This window comes from Canis lupus, chromosome 24 (genome assembly GCF_048164855.1).
Source record: "Canis lupus baileyi chromosome 24, mCanLup2.hap1, whole genome shotgun sequence".
NCBI classification, from domain to species: Eukaryota; Metazoa; Chordata; class Mammalia; order Carnivora; family Canidae; genus Canis; species Canis lupus.
Window position 1 is genome coordinate 15,213,011 of NC_132861.1, and position 22,688 is coordinate 15,235,698.

The 22,688-nt window shown below is 43.2% G+C and overlaps 1 protein-coding gene and 1 long non-coding RNA gene across 16 annotated transcripts in view; one reads left to right on the forward strand and one right to left on the reverse strand.

The window, feature by feature from the left end:
* The window catches only part of LOC140615803 (phospholipid-transporting ATPase IB), a 570,784-nt gene that overhangs the window by 52,957 nt on the left and 495,139 nt on the right, over window positions 1-22,688 (reverse strand). The window lies entirely within an intron of this gene.
* The window catches only part of LOC140615806 (uncharacterized), a 44,508-nt gene continuing 39,941 nt past the window's right edge, over window positions 18,122-22,688 (forward strand). Inside the window, exon 1 of one of the 2 annotated variants that reach the window (XR_012016290.1) lies at window positions 18,122-18,801. This is a non-coding gene — a long non-coding RNA (uncharacterized lncRNA). The remainder of the gene's footprint in view (window positions 18,802-22,688) is intronic. The other variant, XR_012016289.1, reaches the window with a different exon arrangement.

The following is a 22,688-nucleotide window of genomic DNA, read 5'->3' on the forward strand; positions in this document are numbered from 1 at the left end:
TAATGGAATATTACTCAGCCATAAAAAAACAATGAGATCTTGCCATTTCTGACAACATGGATGGACCTAGAACGTATGCCAAGTGAAATAAGCCAGACAAAGACAAATAGCCTAAGTGAAAACTTACCAGTAAGATCTAAAAAACAAAGAAATGAACAAACAAAAACACCAGTTATGGAATGACTAAGTCATGGGGAATTAAATGCACAGCACGGGGAATATCGTCAATAGTATAGTAAATGTTGTACAATGACATGTGGTAGCTACACTATGAATAGACTTGTCAAATCACTATGCTGTACACCTGAAAATAATGTAACATGTATCATCTATGCTTCAATAAAAAGGAAACAAGAAGCAAGATTAAAAATATAATAAAGTTGTTGAATATCTTGTGTAATGTATTAAATACTGTACTAAAAGTGACAAATGGCTGTCTTGGTGTAGAATGGTTGTCAGGGGATCCCCGAGTGGCTCAGCGGTTTAGTGTCTGCCTTCGGCCCAGGGTGTGATCCTGGAGACCCAGGATCGAGTCCCACGTCGGGCTCCCTGCGTGGAGCCTGCTTCTCCCTCTGCCTGTGTCTCTGCCTCTCTCTCTCTTTCTGTGTCTCTCATGAATAAATAAATAAAATCTTAAAAAAAAAAAAAAGAATGGTTGTCAGTGTGTTGTTTATTTACCCTCACAGCACTATGGCTGGCTGGGAGCAGCCACTGCCCAGCCTCATGAGAGACAATCATGGCACATACTGCTGGCCGGGGACAAGATCCAAACTCAAAACTCAAAGTACGGTTTTTACTGAATGTATATCACTCTGACGCCATCACAAAGTTGAAAAATCATTAAGTTGAAAGTCCATCTGAAGTCAGGGACCATCTGTACACAAGACAGAGGAGTATGATATGTATCATGGTCATATTCTACGGGGTTTCACAAGGCTAGAAGGCTAGTAAGACTTCTTAAAGACGTCAGAATGTGAGATGTGGCTGGAAAGATAAATGGGATTTCCACAGCTGAAGAGGGGTCGAGGGAGAGCTTTCCAAGGGTCAGAATGAATGATGGGGATAGGTAGTGAGGAGCACAGCTTTTGATGAGATTTACTCGATCCTGGCATTCTGAGTCACGGGCAGAGGATTTTAAGGAATAGAGTTGCACAGCCAACTACAATGTCAGGTGAGGAACTGAAAAGAGAATTTAGGGCCAAAGCAGAGGGAGGGACAAGTTTGCTCTGAACAAAAACAGGGGCTGGGGAGTATAGAGTCCTTAGAGTTCAGTTTTAGTGAGCAAGGCCTGGAGCATGGAGCTGGCTGGCAAGTGGCAGGCCGGCCTGGAAGGGTGGGCTACTTTCAAAAAGGACCAAAGTGACAGAACCCTTTACATCTGTTGGTTTGCTTTTCTGGAGGCCTCACCAGGTGATTCCACTGGAATAGATCTGTTTTGCCACAAAAACTCATTACAAAGCAGCATGAGGCTTTCCAAGGGCAGGTGGGCAGTGGGGCTGGGGCACTTGTAAGGTGAGGACACCTGCAGGGACTTGGTAGGGCTGAGAACATGGGTGGCTCAGGGCAGCTCTCTTCAAGTGTGAGAGGGTGGGGTTCACCCTGACCCCAGGGTGGCAGTGGCACGCAAGGATCCACTCACTCTCTGGTTTCTACCTTCTCTTCTGGGAGCGGGCCACACCCACTGGGGCCCTGCTCTGTCCATCTGCTTGTACCTGAGCATGGCTTCTGTCTCTGCCATCTCGGCTTCTCTGTCTGCACCCCCAATCCCCAGCGGCCCTGGCAAAGCCCACAACTGCCCACACTGGTCTTGCCTCTGAAGTCCGTCACATAGCTCTGCGTGGTACTCAGAACTTCATGACAATGAATCTGAGAAGCAGTGAGGTCTGGGGTAAGGCTGGACTCCACCCTGGCATTGGAGGACTGGCTTTCATTTTCTAAAACAAGAGAGCCAGCCTCCTAAAAGAACAGTTTTAAACCTCAAAACCATTTGAGTACATTGTGCCCTGTCAATTCATCCTCAGGAAGGAAGAGAATGTCAAAAGAGGTAAGTATGAGAATTTCCATTTAGTGCGGCCACCAAAGAAAGAAAGAAGTGTCCAAGAACAGGACTTAGCTGTAGAGGGGTGCCTACACACAGTGGGCCTCCGAGCAGCAATTCAAGTGATAGAGCATTACATCCGCTAACAGAGAGAAATGTCAGGGTATACTGCTATGGAAAGCTCCAGGTCCTGACACCTCTTACAGCAGACCTACCGTGGCAATGGGGAGGGGCGGGGGAGAGGTGGGAAAAGTGACATAATTAGGCCAAATCTCAAAACTGAACTTGAGACACCATGTCCTGATGCACGTCATTAAATGTTGAGCATTATACATATGTCTGTAGATGTCAATACAGACTCTAATTTTTGTTAAGTCCTGCTTTAGGACTTCCTCACCTTTCACAGACACATTCTGGGACTTCAAAAACTGTCTGTGGTCCCCGCCTTCTGACTTGGGACCACCACCCCCTTTCACAGGTGCATGCTGACACGTTCAGGAATAATCAGGGGGAGGATGATGGCTGATTGTTGTTTGCATATCTCTTTGAGGCTATCTCCATTTCCTGTTTTTTTTTTTTTCTGCACAAAACATGTCTTCCTCACATGGAAGAAACCTTTAACTCAAGCCCACCATCCCCCAAGCACACCATGGGAAGGAGCTGATTGGCCAGCTCCCTCTGCAAACCCAACCTTCCACCAACCTCCCTCCACCCCCAGCCCCCTACCAGTAGCTGCCCTACTCCAGTGGCAGCTGAGCTGGCATCTTAGGTTTGGCTCTCCTATGCACACACGGCTAGGGTGGTGCGCCAGTGGCCCATGGAAGGTGGACTCCTTCGAGCTATACTTATGGGGATACATCCTGGATCATCCACCAGGTATATTTATCAAAAAGTAGGGTCATTTGAAAATTACACTTTACAACAAGGTACTACTTAAAACAGATTATGAAACTCCATGAACTTTGAACTGCCCTGTTGGCAATATGAAGCCCCTTCCTAAATGAACAAAAGTTACAAAGAGGTTTGGAAATATTGTTTTGTTGTTGGTTTTCAAAGCTTGGAGCTGGGAAGATTTCATGTATGTGAACCTAAAGCTGTGTCTCCAGGAAGGTTTCTACAGATTTTTACAGAATGACTGAGGCCCAAAGTCCTGAGAGTTTCCCTAAGGCCACAGCTTTGGTTATTCAAATTTAATTACATTTTTCTTGTTCTCTTAGCATAACAAAAAAAATGTTTATTGAGCTGGGCTGGGTAACAAATGGCATTTAAATTACCCTCTGCCCTCACCCCTCCTAAATACTACAGAGTAGGGTTTTAAAAGCATCCTTTTGATGTGCTGACCCTCTATTGGGAAGAGTGCACCCCTCAGTTAACACATCTTTACTGGCACTGACCTGAACCATTCAGATGCCAAGTGCAGAGGAACCCAAATGCAGGTAAACGGAGGCTCGGGTAGGTGAAACGGGTTGACACATTAGGGCATGAAGAGGTCAGAGCCCCGACAGGACTGGAGGTTTGTTTGTCTGACTGCAATGAGCTGCCCAGGGCAGCCTTGAGTTAAACCAGAAGTATTAATCATGGGCACCCACTACACGAGTGATCAGGGATTAGCGCATTCCTCTCCTGCAGCGTGCTACTAATCACACACACACTCACACACACACACACAAAACACACACCCCCAGGTCCAGCCACCCAAGAACGTGATGATAGACGAGAAGTTTAAAACCGGAAGCAGAAGTAACCAGAGCCAGTTAAGGGAAGTCTGTGCTCCCAGTGTGGGGCGCAGGGGAAACAATGAATGGAAAGTGGAGAAGCCAACAAACAGCTCACCTGCCAGAAGAAGGAACTAGGCTTTCTTTGCACACCCCTAAGTGACAGGGTTTCTCATTTGATCCTTCACAGTTCCCATTTCATAGAAGAAAAGTGAAGTCTGCAATCTTGCCCCCTGCCCAGGACCTGCTGCTAGATTCAAACACACTGGTTGCCCCCAAATTCCACTTCCTCTCCTCAGCATGAGGTACGATGAGCTTTCTTCTTCCCCGACCCCTCACTCCAACCCGTCCCTGAGCAGGAGAGAACATCTCCAAGTACAGATGTGACACCACGCTCCGGGCAGGAGTCTGACTTCGATTCAACATCAGAGACACAGAACACTAAATTCAAAAAGTGAGTAAAAAAATCTGGACACTTGCAATGTCACAACAACAGAAACAAGGAAAAACTACCCTGAGCCCTTCACCCTCAACTGGCCACAACTACAACAAAATTTAACCAAACTTTAAGGACCTGGTAGGAACAGGTTTGTAATCCCTAGCTCCTCTTTCGACTCTGGCTTACCCCTCACCTTTCCTAATTTGTTTTTTCCATTCAAAGTCAAGGGAGCCCTAGTTTTGTTTGTGAGCTCTGGCTTTTTGAAAACCTTGTTTTCCATGAATGTACATGAAGGAAGTTCAATCCAGTCTTCTCTTCACAGGAGCCCTTTTCAGAAGGGCAGCAGTGTACCTTCTAACATCATTTGCTCTGGGTGACCATGCAACAGGTGATATGTTTGGGAGCGGTTCACCCCTCCCAAGCCTGGGCTGAGAGGCAGGTGTGCTGCACACATCCAGCCTCCATGGGGAATTCTTGGAGCACGTGAACACAGACAGGTGTGGATTCTGTGGTGCAGAAGGAAAGAATTTCCCGTGGCCCCATAAAGGACAGAGCGAGACCTCATTCACTTGCCACAGGAGGGAGGATGCAATTTCAGGGTGAAATCGGGTTCCTTTCCTGTAATTTTGCATGCCCATTCTTCCCCTGTACAAAATGCCTATGGCCTGGTGCCAATTTTAAGCTTGGATTTACTGAGAAGGGGAAGAGATCTCTCAGGTGTCTTCCATGGAAAACATTCTTTTAAGATTACCCAACTGAGCACTCTGTGAATGCAAATGAATTTTTAGAAAAACAACCAAGTGATCCCAGAAGCACCTCCATGCCTGTGCTAACTCAGAAACTACCCCACACGCCTAATTCTGATAGTTAAATGCCAATCCAGGGGCACCTGGGTGGCTCAGTCGGTTAAGCATGTGCCTTCAGCTCAGGTCATCTCAGGGTCCTGGTATTGAGCTCTGCATGGGCCTCCCTGCTCAGCAGGGAGTCTGCTTCTTTGTCTCCTGCTACTGCTCTCCCTGCTTGTTCTATTTCTCTCTAATAAATAAATGAAATTTTTAAAAAAAAATGCCAATCCGTGGCATGTCTAGGTCCACCTGCACTAAAGGGGATTTGAAACCATAACCTCCAGCACAAAAATCTGCTGCCTCAGCCTCCCTCTGATCTGTACCTGATGGTAGGAGAGAATAGGCAGCCACCTAAATTTATCATTCCTACAATTGTATGGTCATTAAAAACAAAATGTATAACAAATCCTCTCTTTCTGACAGTGGACTTCATTAACTTTTTTTTTTTTTTTTTTGTCATCAAAGCATAAGGTAGCCTTATCAGTGGACACTACTATTTTGAGATCCTGAAAAGTGACTGCTGGATGATTAACATATAGTCACATGAAACGGATTTTTTTAAAAGCATCCCCATTTGCTCTCAAAAAAGTGTATTCACCCTCCAGGAGGATAAAAGAATGCTTTCATGATGGGGTTATAACTTCAAGAAACTCAAAAACACAAATCTTATGGATTTAGTTCAAAGAATTTTAACAATTATCTACAACTGTATAACTACATCTGTATGTGCAAGAGGAATATGCAATCCCTGCCCTGATTCTTCACTATAGCTAAGTTTTTGCCTACTTTAGAATTTCATATAAGGGGAAAGTATTCATATTTTTGATTCTAGCTTCCTTTACCCAACATGATGCCTTTGAGATTCATCCATGTTCTTTTTTTTTTTTTAAGATTTTATTTATTTATTCATGAGAGACACAGAGAGAGAGACAGAGGCAGAGACACAGGCAGAGGGAGAAGCAGGCTCCATGCAGGGAGCCCAATGTGGGACTCGATCCCGGGTCTCCAGGATCACACCCTGGGCCGAAGGCAGGCGCTAAACCATTGAGTCACCCAGGCTGCCCCTCATCCATGTTCTTGTATGTATCTATAACTCACTCTTTTTAAATATTTTGAATAGTATTGTGCCATGTGAATATATCACAATTTGTTTAACTAGTCTCCTATGAATAGGCATTTGTGCTATTTCTAGTTTGGGCCTATATTTAAGAATAAGGCTGCTCTCCACATGTTTGTACAAGTCATTTTTGTGTGCATATGTCTCTTTCTTTGGGGTAAACACTTGGGAGTGGGGTTTCTCTGTCATATGGAAAGTGCAGGCAGACCTCAGAGGTATTATGGGTTAGGTTCCAGAACACCACAATAAAGTGAATATTACAATAAAGCAAATTACATATTGCTTTATTGTAATAAATGCATTTTTTGGTTTCGCAGTGTATATAAAAGTTAGGTGTATACTATATTGTAGTCTGTTAAGTGAGCAATAGCATTACACATACTTTAATTTAAAATTACCATATTGCTAAGAAATGCTAACCATCATCTGAGCTTTCAGCAAGTTGTAATCTTTTTCTGGTGGAGGGTCCCACCTTGATATTGATCTGCTGACTGACCAGGGTGGTGGCTGCTGAAGGCCGGGTGGCTGCGGCAGTTTCTTAGAAGACAACAGTGAAGTTTGCTGCACTGAGTGACTCTTCCTTTCATGAAGGATTTCTCTGTAGCATGTGATGCTGTTTGATAGCATTTCACTCACAATAGAACTTTCAAAATGAGTCAAGAGTCAATCCTGTCAAACCTTGCTGCTGCTTTATGAGCTAAGTTGATATAATATCCTAAATCTTTTGTTGTCATTGCAACAGTCTTTACAGCATCCTCACCAAGAGTAGATTCCATCTCAAGAAACAACTTTGTTTGTTCATCCATAAGAAGCAGCTCCTCATCTGTTCAAGTTTGATCATGAGATGGCAGCAATGTGGTCCCATCTTCAAGCCCCACTTCTAGTTCTCTTGCTGTTTCCACCATCTCTGCAGTGACTGCCTCCACTGACATCCTGAACTCTTCCAAGTCCTCCCTGAGGGTGGGTACTAACTTCTTTCAAACTCCTGTGGATGTAGATAATTTGACCTCTTCCCATGAATCATGAATGTTCTTACTGGCATCTAGAATGATGAATCCTTTCCAGAAGGTTTTCAATTGATTTTGCCCAGATCCATCAGAGGAATTCCTTTCTATGGCAGCTAGAGCCTCTCAAAATGTATTTCTTCAATAAGACTTGAAAGTTGAAATTATTATTTGATCTGTGAGTTCCAAGTATCAATATTATGTCAGCAAGCATGAAAACAACACTCATCTTGTGTATCATTGGAGTTCTTAGGTGACCAGGCACATTGTCAATGAGCAGCAATATTTTGATAGAATTTTTTTTTTCTGAGCAGTAGATCTCAACTATGGGCTTCAAATATTCAGTACACCATGTTGTAAACAGATGTGCTGTAAAAAGATGCATCATCCAGGCTTTGTTTTCCATTTATAAAGCATGGGCACAGTATATTGAGCATCATTCCAAAGGGCCCTAAGATTTTCAGAATGGTCAGTGAGCACTTTACTGACTTTAAGTCACCAGTTATATTAGTCCCTAACAAGAGAGTCAGTCTGTCCTTTGGAGCTAAGAAGCCAAGCACTGGCTTCTCTGTTGCTCTAAAAGACCTCAATGGCATCTTCTTCCAATAGAAGGCCTTCTCATCTACATAGAAGATCTGTTTATCAGTGTAGCCACTTTCATTACTATCTTAGCTGGACTTTCTGGGTAACTTGCTGCAGCTTCTATACCAGCCCTTGCTGCTTCACCTTCCACTATTATGTTATACAGCTGGCTTCTTTTCTTAAACCTCATGAACCAACCTCTCCTAAATTCAAATTTCTCTTCGGCAGCTTCCTTACCTCTCTCAGCCTTCATAAATTGAAGAGAATTAGGGGCTTGCTCTGGATTAGCCTCTGCCTTGAGAATGTTGTGGCTGGTTTAATCTTCTGCCCAGACCACTTGAAATTTCTCCATATCTACAATAAGGCTGTTTCACTTTCTTATCAGTTGTGTGTTCACTGGAGTTATACTTTTAACTTCCTTCCAGAACATTTTCTTTGCATCCACAGCTTGGTTGTTTGGTGCAAAAGGGCTACCTTTTGGCTTGGTTCAGCTGTTGGCCTGCCTTCCTCACAAAGTTTAATTACTTCTAGGTTTTGATTTAAAGTGAGAGATGTACCAATCTTCCTTTCACTTGAACACTTAGAGACCATTGTAGGGTTATTCATTTACCTAATTTTAATACTGTGTCTCGGGAAATAGGGAGACACCCAAGGAGAGGGAGAGAGAGAGAGGGGAACATTTGGTTGACAGTGCAGTCAGAACACATACATTTATGGATGAAGTTCATGGTCTTACACGGTTGCGGTTTGTGGTGCCCCCAAACAATTACAATAGTAACATTAAAGATCACTGATCACAGATTCCCATAACAAGTATAATAATGATGAAAAACTTTGAAATATTGCAAGAATTGTGAACATGTGACACAGATGCAAAGTAAGTGAATGCTGCTGGAAAAATGGCACCAGTAGATTTGCTCAAGGCAAGGGTGCCACAGACCTTCAATTTGTAAAGACACAGTAAAAGCACAACAAAACAAGGTGGGGTTATATGATTAACTTATAAGAAATGGCCCACATAGGGGTACCTGGGTGGCTCAGTAAGTTGGGTGGCTGCCTTTGGCTCAGGTTATGATCCCCATGTCCTGGGATCGAGCCCAGAGTGGGAAGGTGGTGGTGGTGGTGTCCCTGCTCAGCGGGGAGTCTGCTTCTCCGTCTGCCTCTCCCCTTGCTTATGCTCTCTCTCTCTCTCAAATAAATGAATATAATCTTAAAAAAGAAATAGTCCAAGTGTTCACTGAAGCAGTTGTAGGAGTGAAGTGAATGTATGAGCATTTCTATTGTTTCACATCTTCACCACACTTAGTATTGTCAGTATTTGAGCTGTTCTAGTGGCTCAGGGTGGTAATGACATTCATTTTGCTTGCGGGGTCTACTCTGATATTATCATCACTTGAACTACTTATGACAGAAGCACAGGACTTGGGGGCCTATCCCCACTGAATGGCAGGGCAGTTGTGACAAAGTTAAAAGTTCCAGAAAGAAAACTCTGAAGCCAACACAGATGTCCCTCACTACACTCCACTTCCATTCAAGGGAAGGAAGTCTTATTTCAGGGCAGGTAGAACAGGGTGATTTTTTTTTTTTTTAATTTTGTGGTGAAATTTAAACTCTTATTTATTCCCCAGCCAGTGATGAGACAACAGCTCCAAATTTTCCCAAACTCACTGAAAACAGGCAGTGTTGTTCCTGTAGTTCGCTTACTTAGAAAGCTGAGGTTTGACGTCCCTTGGATTATTAACTTATCCTTTTCCAGGTAGGGGTCATTTTTATTTCTCATTTTGCTCTTTAGCACCCCAGTTTAGAGACCACTAATTTCCTGAGATGGGTTTTTGGATGAGAAGACAGTTCTTACCACTCTGCAAGGGCCTGGTGTGTGAAATTAAGGGCAGGAAATCGGCTATTCTTCTCAGAAATGTGGGACTCATGTCCAAGGTGAAAAGAGGTCAGGTTTAAAACTGGTTCTGTATAATTTTTAAAATATGTAATCTGTACTCTTCTACCTTCAAGAACAAAAGAAGTGACATTCACTGAAGACATTCATGTAGCCTCTGTCTTCTGTGTCTTGGGGCAGTTGTCCTGCAGGGTGGATGAAGAGGGCCGCAGGGATTCCACGGTACCAGCTCTGACTCTTCTTCCATAGAGGTGGGCCTGCTGGCTTCCAGAAATTATGCTGTGGTTCTGAGTGTCTGCAGCACAGTGTTTCTTTCATGTTAAACAATTTCAACAATCACTATTTCTAGATTGAGATTCTCAGGTGGTTGCACATAAAGCCAAAAGAGTTGTGCTGTCACAGAAAGTTATCCATTTTCCTGAGAGAAAAATCAGATGCCTCACAGTTGCAACCACTATGGTAATTTAGAATATTAGCAAAGTATTTAGGACAGATATCAATAAAGATGGCTCATCTCACCTATTCACCATCTGAGTAATGAACTCCTAGAAGAGAGGTAAGTTTCCCTCATCATAATTATGACTAGCTGGGCCCTGAATCTAGAAGATCACAGATAAAGACACAGAGACTGGCTCCAGGTATAGCTAAAACTGCCCTCTTGCCTCCACAGAGCCCAGGGCTCTGGAACAGACAGGTGCTGCTTTCACTGCATTCATTCATTGGCTGCTATGGTGCCAATGGAATATACACCTTTGTGACACAACCTATGGGGCACATGCTCTTCCTATGGTAGAATAAAGAGGTTTTTCACTCACTCCTCTTCCCACAGAGGTGGATAAAATCAAGGTCTTGAATCAAGAGTTTGGTGGAGCCACTGCTGAGGAAAGGCATCAGAAGGACCAAAGAAAGTGACCAGCAGGTGTTTCTTGAAAGGGAGAGGGGCTGTGGGAGGCTGGATTGCACAGTCTTTTCTTTTTTTTTTTTTTTTTAAGATTTTATTTATTTATTCATGAAAGACAAAAAGAGAGGCAGAGACATAGGCAGAGGGAGAAGCAGGCTCTCTGTGGGGAGCCCGATATGGGACTCAATCCTAGGACCCCGGGGTCACGCCCTGAGCCGAAGGCAGACACTCAGCCACTGAGCCACCCAGGCACATCTGGATTGCAGAGTTTTGAAGAGCATTGTTTGTCAGCTTGAGCTGCCATAACAGCATGCCAGCGGCCGTGGGTGTAGGCCACAGACATTTATCCTCATAGTTCTGGAGGCTGGATATCCGCCCTCAGAGTCCCAATATGGCTGGTTTCTCATGAAAGTACTCTCTCTGGCTCATAGAAGGCTGCTATGTTCACATGAGCTGTGTGTGTGTGCATGAGCATGCACGCATGCAAAGACGGGGAGGAAGAGGGAAAGAGAGGCAGCAAGATCTCTAATGCCTCCTCTTACAAAGGCTTTACTCCCATCATAAGGGCCCCCATCCCTACCACATGACCTCATCTAAACCTAATCACCTCTCAAAGATCCCATCTCCAAATATCACTATATTAGGGCTTAGGGCTTTAATATATGAATTTTGGGAGGACACAAACATTCAGTCCATAACAAGCACAGACAGCCTGCCCAGACACCAATCCCAGTTCTGCCAGTTACTCTTATTTAACCACCATGCCTGAGTTTCTTCCTCTGTAAAATGGTAAAAATGTAATACCTTATTAGGGATACCATGAGGCCTAAATGAATTAATAAATGTAAAGTACTACAAAAAGTGCCTGGCACATGGTAAGTACTATACACATTCCTTTAACTGATTTTTTTTAATGCTATTGCTATAAGCCCAAATCTCACTTGGACATCCTTAAAGTGGACAATAGTGATGCAGAGTGATTCTTGAATGAGCTTTGAGGGTGAGCTGGGTAATGATGTTCTGCTCTAACTGTTAGGAGGTTTACCCACCACTATCCTCGGGTGGGTGGACAGGTTGAGCTGAATGATGCAGAATTCCCAAATTATATTGCAAATAGGTTGCTTAATGGTGACAGGCAGCAAGTGTTAACAGTGGGAACAGCTAAATAGTGAAATAGCCAAACTCTATTCTTTATGCTCAGGTACAAGCATTGCTCACTTGTGCTTACTGCTGATAGGGTGCCTTCTATTTTTAACTGATCAAGGTGAGCTTCCTATCATTATACCAGGCCAAGCACTCCTCTTATCTCTATAGAAAACCACTCAGTGCATAGACTCAGCTGTCATTCTACAATGATAAAAGATGTCCACTGATAACTTTATGCCTGAGTAGAAAACAGAATGGCTGCTAATTGTTCAGGAAAAATGTTCTCCATATGGGTGCATGTCAGAATGCTAACTATCGTGCCTGTTTGAGTCTTGGCCCAGGAAGCTGGGGGAAATTCTCAACCCAGACTGTGTCAAAGAGCCTAAGCTGCTTCCAAAGGGCCGAGGAGTGAGTGAGGTCTCCCCAGTGATACAGAATTGAACTGCTGTAGAATAATCAGCCAACAACTATCTTTATCCTTAGCATAAATGGAAAGGAATTCAGAGCTGGAAGATCCTGGAGATCCTGTCAGCCTTTAGGTTTTTCTGTAGGCCCCTTGGTGGCAGGAACCACAAACTAAAAACACAAAATCACTGTTTCGGGTGATGATAAAAACTTCTACCCCAGGAGATGGCCTTATGAGTACATAAGGCCAGCAGCCATTCACATGGCCTGACGGGAATGATCCTAGGAAAGACTGTCTCTCTAGCTTTTGTACTTGAAATTAATGAAGAGGTAGACAATGGGAACTGCATAATTAATAGAATGTATACACTCTCACACACATATCCTAAATGTGAGAAATTTTATCTCACTAAAAAGTCCTCATTAATCACTCCTTTGTGCATTTAGAATACCTTTAAAAATGCTAATATGAGCTGAAAGATTTGTGTGGTCTAAATTATAGTAAAAACCACAGATAAACAAGACACATCATCCTAGATCTTTAATCTCACCCAAAGATTTGAAAAATAGATCACTTCATGTTAAAACCAAGAAAAGAGGATAAGAGGTCGATGGTGGCAGAGTAGGAGGACCCTGGGCTTGTCTCATCTCACAAACACAACTAAATAACTATGAAATCATCCTCAATACCCCAGAAATTAACCTAAAGGTTGACAGGACAAACTCCACAACTAAAGCTAGAGAAGAGGCCAAATTGAAGAAGGTAGGAAGCGAGGAGACCTAGCTTAGGAGAGAAACAGATTGTGGCCACTATGGTGGGGAGGGAGCCATAGTTGCAGGGAAGGTCAAGAGAAAGACTACCCCTCCGGGGAGCAAGTGCATGGTGAAAAAGAATCCCCCTTGGCAACTGGCTTGGAGAGTGAGAGGGCCTGAACTTCATGAGTTCTTGTACCCAGCAAGGCTTAAAGCTTGAGGTTTTAAAGGTCAGCAAGATTGGTCCTGGGAGAGCTCAGAGGGCACTGCACTGCTCTTGGACAGAAGGCAGGGCAAACAGCCCACAGACAAACAGCGTGGAAACATGGATCTGAAGAGCCCCTGGAGCACACAGTTGGGAGATTATTTGCTCATCTCAGACCACATCTCAGAGGACAGCATTAATGAAAGACTGCTCAGAGAACAAAGGAACTGGCCAGTGCAATTTCCTCCCCCCACCCCAGGGCCACCTGCGGGAACCAGCAGAGTGCTGACACTCACTAACTTGCTTACACTAAGCCCCGCCCCCAATGTTCTCTTGGAAAACCTCCTTTCAATCACGATTGCCTCAGTCCCAGCATGGTGGGGGGCCCTCCCCCAGAAGACTGGTCCAAACCCCTGCCAACACATCTGCTGACCAGGGAGTTTTGCAAGGTCTCAGTTCCAGTGGCAGTGACAACAGGTCTTACTTCCCAAGCAGACCAGAGCACACCTAGTTAAAGTGTATTACATTCAGGCCAGGGACCAAATACTGCCCACAGTAGGCAGGGAGAGACTCTGGAAATGGCTAGCTTGAAGGATAAAGTGGTCAAGACACAATAGCAGAATGTACACAGCATACACTGGAGACACTTCCAGAAGTACCAGGCCCTGGGGAACAGGGGACACTACATGGCAGGGCACTATAAGACCTCTTCCTCATAAAACTACTACCCTCAAAAATAAGAGACTTTCCTTTTTATTTATTTATTTTTTTAAAAGATTTTATTTATTCATGATAGAGAGAGAGAGACAGACAGACAGACACAGAAACACAGGCAGAAGGAGAAGCAGGCTCCATGCCAGGAGCCCGATGTGGGACTCGATCCCGGGACTCCAGAATCACGCCCTGGGCCAAAGGCAGGCGCTAAACCGCTGAGCCACCCAGGAATCCCCAATAAGAGACTTTCCTAACACAGAAATAGGAAAGAGGAATTTGTCTCAAATGAAAGAACAGGACAAGGCCATGGGTGGAGACCTAAGTGAAACAGATATTAGTAACATGCTTGATAGAGAACTTAAAGCACCGGACTTGAGAAAAAAGTGGAGGACATCAGTGAAACAATTAACACAGAGATAAGGAATAACATAGCAGAGAAGATAAAGGGCTTAATAATGAAATGAGAAACACACTTGATGGAATGAACAGCAGGCTGGAAGAAGCAGAACAATTAATGACCTAGAAGACAGAGTAGTGGAAAGTAAGCAAGCTGAACCAAAGAGAAAAAAAATAGAATTATGGAAATGAGAATAGACTTACAGAAGTGACTGACTCCACCAAATGTATTAACATTCATATTATAGGAGTCCCAGAAGAAGAAGAAGAAAGAAAAGGGGCCAGAGAATTTATTTGGAGAAATAATAACTGAAAACTTTCTTAATCTATAGAAGGAAACAAATCCAGATCCAGGAGGCACAGAGAACCACCAACAGAATCAATGAAAGCAGACCTCCAACAAGACCTATTGTACTTAAAATGGCAAAATATAGTGACAAAAAATACTAAAAGCAGCAAGAAGACAGTTACATACAAAGGAAACCCCATAAGACTATTAGCAGATTTTTCAACATAAACTTCGCAAGCTAGACATGGCATGATGTATTCAGAGTGCTAAATGGGAAAAGCTTGCAGCCAAGAGCAATCAATCCAGCCAGGTTATTATTCAGAATAGAAGGAGAGATAAATGGGCAGCCTGGGTGGCTCAGTGGTTTAGCACTGCCTTCAGCCCAGGGCCTGATCCTGGAGACCTGGGATTGAGTCCCACGTCAGGCTCCCTGCATGGAGCCTGCTTCTCCCTTTGCCTACATCTCTGCCTCTCTCTCTCTCTCTCTCTCTCTCTCTCTAAAAAGGAGAGATAAAGAGTTTCCCAGACAAACAGAAACTAAAGGAGTTCATGACCAGTAAACCAGCCCTGCATGAAATACTAAAAGGGGATTCTGAGTAGAAAGGAAAGACCAAAAATGACAGTATGAATGTAGGAAACACAAAAGTAGTAAAAATGAATATTTCCATAAAAAATCAGTCAAGGAACTCACAAAATAAAAGATATAAAACATGACATCATATACCTAAAGTGCAGGAAGGACAGAAGCAAAGAATGGATTCAAACTCAAATGACCATCAACTCAATATAGCCTGCTATATGTAGAAGATGCTGTATATAAACCTAATGGTAACCACAAATCAAAACCACTAATAAATATGCAAAGAATAAACAGAAAGAAATCTAAATATGTCACTAAAGAAAATTGGCAAATCATGAAAGAGAGAAAGGATCAGAGAAAATCTTCAGAAACACCAACAAAACAAGTAATAAAATGGCAATAAATACATATCTATCAATAATTACTCTAATGTAATTGGACTAAATTCTCCAATAAAAAGACATAGGATGTCAGAATGGATAAAAAAAAAAAAAGAATGCATCTATGTGCTGCCTACAAGAGATTCATTTTAGGCCTAAAGACACTTGCAGATTGAGTTAGGGAATGGAGAAACACCAATCATGTGAGCAATTATAATAAGGAATAAGAGTAGCAATACTTATATCGGACAAAATAGACTTTTTTTTTAATTTTTTAAATTTTTATTTATTTATGATAGTCACAGAGAGAGAGAGAGAGAGAGGCAGAGACACAGGCAGAGGGAGAAGCAGGCTCCATGCACCAGGAGCCCGACGTGGGACTCGATCCCGGATCTCCAGGATCGCGCCCTGGGCCAAAGGCAGGCGCTAAACCGCTGCGCCACCCAGGGATCCTGGACAAAATAGACTTTAAAACAAAGACTGTAGGGGTGCCTGGGTGGCTCAGTTGGTTAAGCATCTACCTTCGGCTCAGATCATGATCCCAGTGCTCTGGGATCGAGCCCTGAATCGAGCCCTGAATCGGGCTCCCTGCTCAGTGGGAGTTTCTTCTCCCTCTCTCTCTGCCCCTCCCTTTGCTCATGCTCTCTTTCTATCTATCAAATAAATAAAATATTTTTAAAAACAGCACAAAACAAGACTGTAACAAGAGATAAAGAGGGACACTATATAATAATAAAGGGAACAATCCAACAAGGAGATGTAACAATTGTAAATATTTACACTCCCAATATAGGAGCACCCAAATCTATAAGATAATTAAAAACAAACATAAAGGAGCTAATCAATACAGTATTAGTAGGAGACTTTAACCACCACTTGCATTGATAGATTATTTAAACAGAAAATCACCAAGGAAATTACGACTTTGAATGACACACTGGACCAAATGAATTTAACAGATATATTCAGAACATTCCATCCCCAAACAGCAGATTACACATTATTTTCAAATACACACGGAACATTCTCTAGAACAGATCATGTATTAGCCCACAAAACAATTCTTAACAAATTCAGGAAGATTGAAATCATACCATGCATCTTTTCTGACTACAATGCTATGAAACTAGAAGCCAACCATAAGAAAAGCCCTGGAATGACCACAAATACATGGAGGTTAAATAGTATGCTACTAAACAATGAATGGTCAACCAGAAAATAAAAGAAGAAATTAAAAAGTACATGGAAGCAAATGAAAATGGAAAATGAAAACTTAATGGTGCAAAACCTTTGGGATGCAGGAAAAGCAGTTCTAAGAGGGAAGTTTATAGCAATGCAGGCCTACCTCAAGAAGCAAGAAAAATTTCAAGTAACCTAACTTTATGCTTAAAAGAACTAGGAAGGGATCCCTGGGTGGCGCAGCAGTTTAGCGCCTGCCTTTGGCCCAGGGCGCGATCCTGGAGACCCGGGATCGAGTCCCATGTCAGGCTCCTGGTGCATGGAGCCTGCTTCTCCCTCTGCCTGTGTCTCTGCCTCTCTCTCTCTCTCTCTCTCTCTCTCTCTGTGACTATCATAAATAAATAAAAAAAAATTAAAAAAGAAAAAAAGAACTAGGAAAAGGGATGCCTGGGTGGCTCAGCGGTTGAGCATCTGCCTTTAGCTCGGGGCATGGTCCTGGAGTCCTGGGATCGAGTCCCACATCAGGCTTCCTGCATGGAGCCTGCTTTTGTCTCTGCCTGTGTCTCTGCCTCTCTCTCTCTCTCTTTCTCTGTGTCTCTCATGAATAAATAAATAAAATCTTAAAAAACAAAACAAAACAGAACACAGAGCTAGGAAAAGAACAACAACAAATGAAGCTTTCAACCAGCGGAAGGAAGGAAATAATTAAGATTAGAGCAGAAATAAATGATATAGAAAATAAAACCAAGAACATTTTTACAATAGATTTGAAAGATTTTCTCCCTAAAACCAGAGTCTTCAAATCAGTATCATATTTGAGATGCAATGCCAGAGGATATAGCCCCAGGCTTCCCTGAGGGATGCATGTCTCCTCTCTCCTCCACTGTCAGGGGTGTTCCATGAACAAGTTTAAGGAAAAGTGTAATTAGCAGTTACTAAAACATATCTGGGTTTGAAAATAATTTGTACATTAGAAGGCCAATCAGCAGGCATAGGACATTTCCAGAAGTTGTAAGCAGGAGCTTACCGGGGATGGGAGCAGAGGTGGGGGCAGACATGGAAAGCCCTTAAATCATTAAGCTTTCACTACATCACACTTTTGCTCAGATCCAGTGAATCTTGATCTCTGCTGTGGATCAAGGTTTCTCTGTTCCCTACCCTATTGGGATAGTCGTTGAGGTGCTTCTCCCTTTTTTTAAAAAAGAGTTTAATTATTTTTTTAAATATTCTATTTATTTATTCATGAGAGACACAGAAAGAGAGAGAGGGCAGCCCCCGTGGCTCAGCAGTTTAGCACCACCTTCAGTCCAGGGCGTGATTCTGGAAACCTGGAATAGAGTCCCACATCGGGCTCCCTGCATGGAGCCTGCTTCTCCCTCTGCATCTGCCTGTGTCTGTGCCTCTCTCTCTGTCTGTCTCATGAATAAATAAAATCTTTGAAAAAAAAAAAGAAAGAAAAAGAGAGAGAGAGAGAGAGAGAGAGAGAGAGAGAGAGGCAGAAACATGGCCCATCCATGCAGGGAGCCTGATCACGCCCTAGGCCGAAGGTAGGTGCTCAACCGCTGAGCCACCCAGGCGTCCTGAGTTTAATTATTTTTATGTGTGTGTGAGAGAGAGCACAATGAGCATGAGCAGGGGGAGGGGCAGAGGGAGAAGCAAACTCCCCGCTAAGCAAGGAGCCTGATGTACGACCTAACGTCCCTGGGATCATGACCTGAGTTCAAGGCAGATGAGCCACCCAAGTGCCTCCTTGAGGAGTGCTTCTCAATCTATATTCCAGAATGGAGATCCACAATCAGAAGGATTCTCACAGAAAGAGCGATGTCTTCTTGGGGATACAGATGCTGTGCTCCATTGCCTCACAAAGTCACAATGCACAGTTACTGAGGCAGCAGAGTTCTAGAACCCAGTGCAGCAGCCTTGGGCTAACTCCTAACTGCTTCTGCGGGGTCCTTCCCGGCAGCTGAGTACAGAGGTGAAGAATGAGGACTTTAGATTCAGATGGACCTAGGATGGAACTGTGCCTCTAAGCTTCAGACCAAGACACTGAAATGGGGTTAATTAACCTCTCCTTGCCTCAATTTCCTACATTGTAGATCAAAAGAGCAGCAGCACCTCCCTCCCAGGGCAATTGTGCCCAGCATCTAGTTAGCTGTGTTCATCCACATTTCATTTCACCTGAATCCCCAAGGAGGCCTGGGTTCACCCTTCAGAACTAAGTATGTATTCTTCCTTTCTTAAACTCTGCCTTGTTTCCCCCACCCCCAAACATGTGCACAGTGCCTCATGCTGATCTTGAAGTGGCTCCATGACTAAAAATGACTGAGGTGGAGCAAATGAGCTCAGTGGCTGGTGTGTGGCACCCAGTCTTCTGAGCCCCTGCCAGCTGGCCTTGGGCCACCCCTCAGCTGGCCTCCTCACAGCAGAACAATCCAGTGACCCCTCGATGAGACATTTTCTCCAATGTTTTCTTTAACTCTGACAACTGCAACTGAAATTTAGCAGCAGCATGTAGCCCCCCAGGGACGCCTTCTGCATATTTCTCTCTCTCTCTTTCTCTTGTTCACTCTTGCTGTTACTTTTCACTGCTCCTCCACACCAAAGTTCAGATTTCCTTTTTTTAATAGAAAAAAATGTTCTTGGGGGGAGGGGTTTGGTGGGGGAGGGACTCAGTTTAATCAAGCTTTCATGATAAGCAAATGAGTATTGCAAAATACCCATCCTGAGTACCAAATTAAGAAATTAAAATAATGCTTTCTACTACTCTTCAAGTGGATTTCTTTCTTTCACAAAACTACAAGCTTCACAGCAGCAACCAACCTGCCTTCCTTCCTCCAGTAGTTTTTGAGCACTCATTAGTGTCAACCTTTGCACTGGTCATGGCTACATCCACAGGCATCTTATGCACACTGACAGAATGCAGAGCATTGGTTCAGCTACGTATTCTCTATGTATACGCTACTGGATGCCCTTGTGGATTCACAAGCATAACCTGCAATAACTCCAGCCTCCCAGCGAGGGTATCCCAAGCAATAGAAATGTACATTATTACTCTAAAACCAACCCTCACTTCTTCCCAACCCTTCCCTATCATTTTCTATCTTCCTTAAAGACACCACTGGTCTCGGTCAAAAGTGGGTGAGTATGACTTTATTTGAGCTTTTACTCTGTTTGATGGAACACCTCTTCCTGGGTACCCCCATGTATATTATTTCCAAGCCCCACAAAAACACTGCAAGTGAGAAACTAATTGTTCCCATTTTACGGATGATGCAGCTAAGACTTGGTGGTTAAGCAACCAACTCCAGGTCACATGGTGAGGGTCTAAGTCAGAATTTGAACCCAGGTCTCTCTGACTCCAGAGCCAGGGCCTGGCTGTCCCATGGTATGAGAGCCATATTCCTGACAAACACTGGCTGTGCTATCTACTCATAATTGACTAGTATCCTGCGACGATCTGTTCACATTTCAATAACTTTCCTTTTAATAAATTGTAAGCCTTTATGTTTGTATAATCCAGCTTCCATTTTTAGCTCAGAAACCCTACTTTAACTTTACAGTACATAAATTAATTCTTTTTCACATTTTGGACCCTTATCTTTTTCTATTTTGCTTGAAATGTGACATTTTAAAATAATACATTTAAATAATTTACATAATTGACCTATTTCATGGGAATTTGTCATTTCCCTGGCACAGTGCAGTTGTGCTGAGCAAGCAGTTATGTACCTTCACTCAATAAAGTAAAAGCTGCCATGTGTTGCTGCACCAAACAACATGCTGCAAGTAATGTCTGTTAATGAATGGCCCACAATCTAAATAGGCTGCAGGAGCTTGGCTGGCTCAGTCAGTGCAGCATGTGACTCTTGATCTCAGGGTTGTGAGTCAGAGCCCCACCTTGAGTGTAGAGATTACTTAAACAAACAATAAGTAGGCTTCAGGATCTGTTGGGGTTTCATGGTTCCTCATTATTCCTCAGTAGGACAAGTCTTATTAAAGTTGATATCTATGAAGCAAAAATAATATCTTGGCCTTCAAAGCATGCCAGAGGGCATTAAAAGATTAGAAAATAATCATTTTTATATAACGGAAGTGATGTCAGTGAAGAGAGGAGGCTTCCAGGCCTCTAGCTGATGGCCCAGCAGTTCTCCAAAAATAACTATATTTATATAGTATATATTATACTATATGTACTATTTTTGGCTTAACTATACTAGAGGTCTTATTACTCTGAGGCTCTCTAGAGAGAGTCTCCTGTGCAGGGATAATGGAGCATCTCAGATGCTCTCTAGGTTCAAACCCATTTGCCTGGAGGCACATGCTCATGTTCCTCTAAGTGTGGCTAGCAGGGTATCACCAGCCCCACTCTGCTCAGATCCTGCCCCTGAGAGGCAACACAAGAGAGGCGGGCCATGTAGAATCCCATATGAAAATACTAGAAACCTAGCCGTCGGGTGTCCTGTGCATTAGCAGGGGAAGGAGGGCTCACTAGTGCATGGCCCTGTTTGTCTGGTTGCCAAACTTCCAATTGTACCTGCTTCATATCAAGGCACACGTCACTTTCAAGTGGTGAAAAAGCAAAACTTTAAAACTTGTGGAAGAAAATGTGGAAGAATACTTTTATGACCTTGACTAGCTTTTAGAAAATTTGATACAAGACAGTAGAAACCATGAAGGAAAGAGATAAGTTTGTCTGCATTACAATGAAAACCTCTGCATTAAAAGACACAAGTTTCAAGAAAAGCCACAGGGTGAGAGATTCCCAGTACACCATTCCATTCCTGGGTATACACTCCAGGGAAACTTATACATGTCCACAGATATGGTCAGGAAAGTTTGCTGACGTATTTTTGATAATGGCAAAGTGTTTATCAATAGGAGAATAAATAAATTTTGGCATATTTATGTAACTGTAAACAGCATTAAAATGAATGGACTACAATTATGTCACTGTGGATAAACATCAAAAGTAATTTTGAAAGAAACCCCAAAACAACCCAGTGTTGATGAGAAGGGTATATACGATACAATATATCTAAAGTTTCAAAACCCTGAAAAATGCAACACCATGGATTGTTTATATTTCCTATAGGTTTATACATACATAATACATGCATGAAAATAGTAAACATTAAAGTCATGAGAGTATTTCTAGCTCAATATGAATGAGATTGGGAGAGCCACCAGGGGCACTCAACAATATGGATAACATTTTGTTTCTTTTCAGAAAGAGATGAAGCGAGTGCCATATTAATATTTAAGTAGGCTGGGTATTTATTCCATGTCCTTTGTCTCTATGTGGGAAAGTTGTCACAAGGTTGAAAATTCCATTTTTTTAGGCTGTGGTGGCAGCAGCATATGGTGCAGCTATGTGTGGCTTGTACAAATCACTAGACTTAAAGATGGGGGTGGGTAGTATCCAGGTATGAATTCACAAAGTTCATTTCAGTGTTTGATGCTGCGTGGACCACATGGGGAGCAAGAGGGAACGGGCCTGTCATCTAGCAGCTTCTGGTTGGCAGAGCAGGAGAGGATATCCATATCTAAGGCAAAGTAGAGTAGTTTATAAGAGGGAAGTTTGTGTTAGGTTCAATAAATAGGTTCTATTTAGTTTCAAGTAATGAGAACCCTTCATCCAGAAAAGTTGGAACAAAATGTCAAGCTGGGAGTGATAGGAGTATATTCTGCAACAGAAAAATGTGCGTGGGTTTGGGCCATGTGTAGCGAGGGAGGCCTGCATGTTGGCCTGAGGGGTTTAGATCTAATTCAGGAGACAAGAAAAAGCCACAAGAGGGTGCTTGGAACAGGGGACGTTAATCACAGCAAACTCTGATGGCTCCCTATAAACTAGGATTATAGGAGCCATCGGAGTGAGGGCAGAAGCTGGAAGACCAAAACAGGGCCTCAGAAGTAGCTGAGGAGACAAAGAGAACCTCCAGGGGTAGGAGGCACAACAGAGGAGGTGGAAGCTTCTGGAGTGTGGAGAAGCAGCAGGAGCCAGCAATGAAGGGGAAGGTAGGACCAAAGGTTCTGAGGCTGACTGACTCTAGTTGGTTTTGGAGGGAGGCTGAGAAATGAGGCTGTGGAGCTTTTAGTAAGATGAACA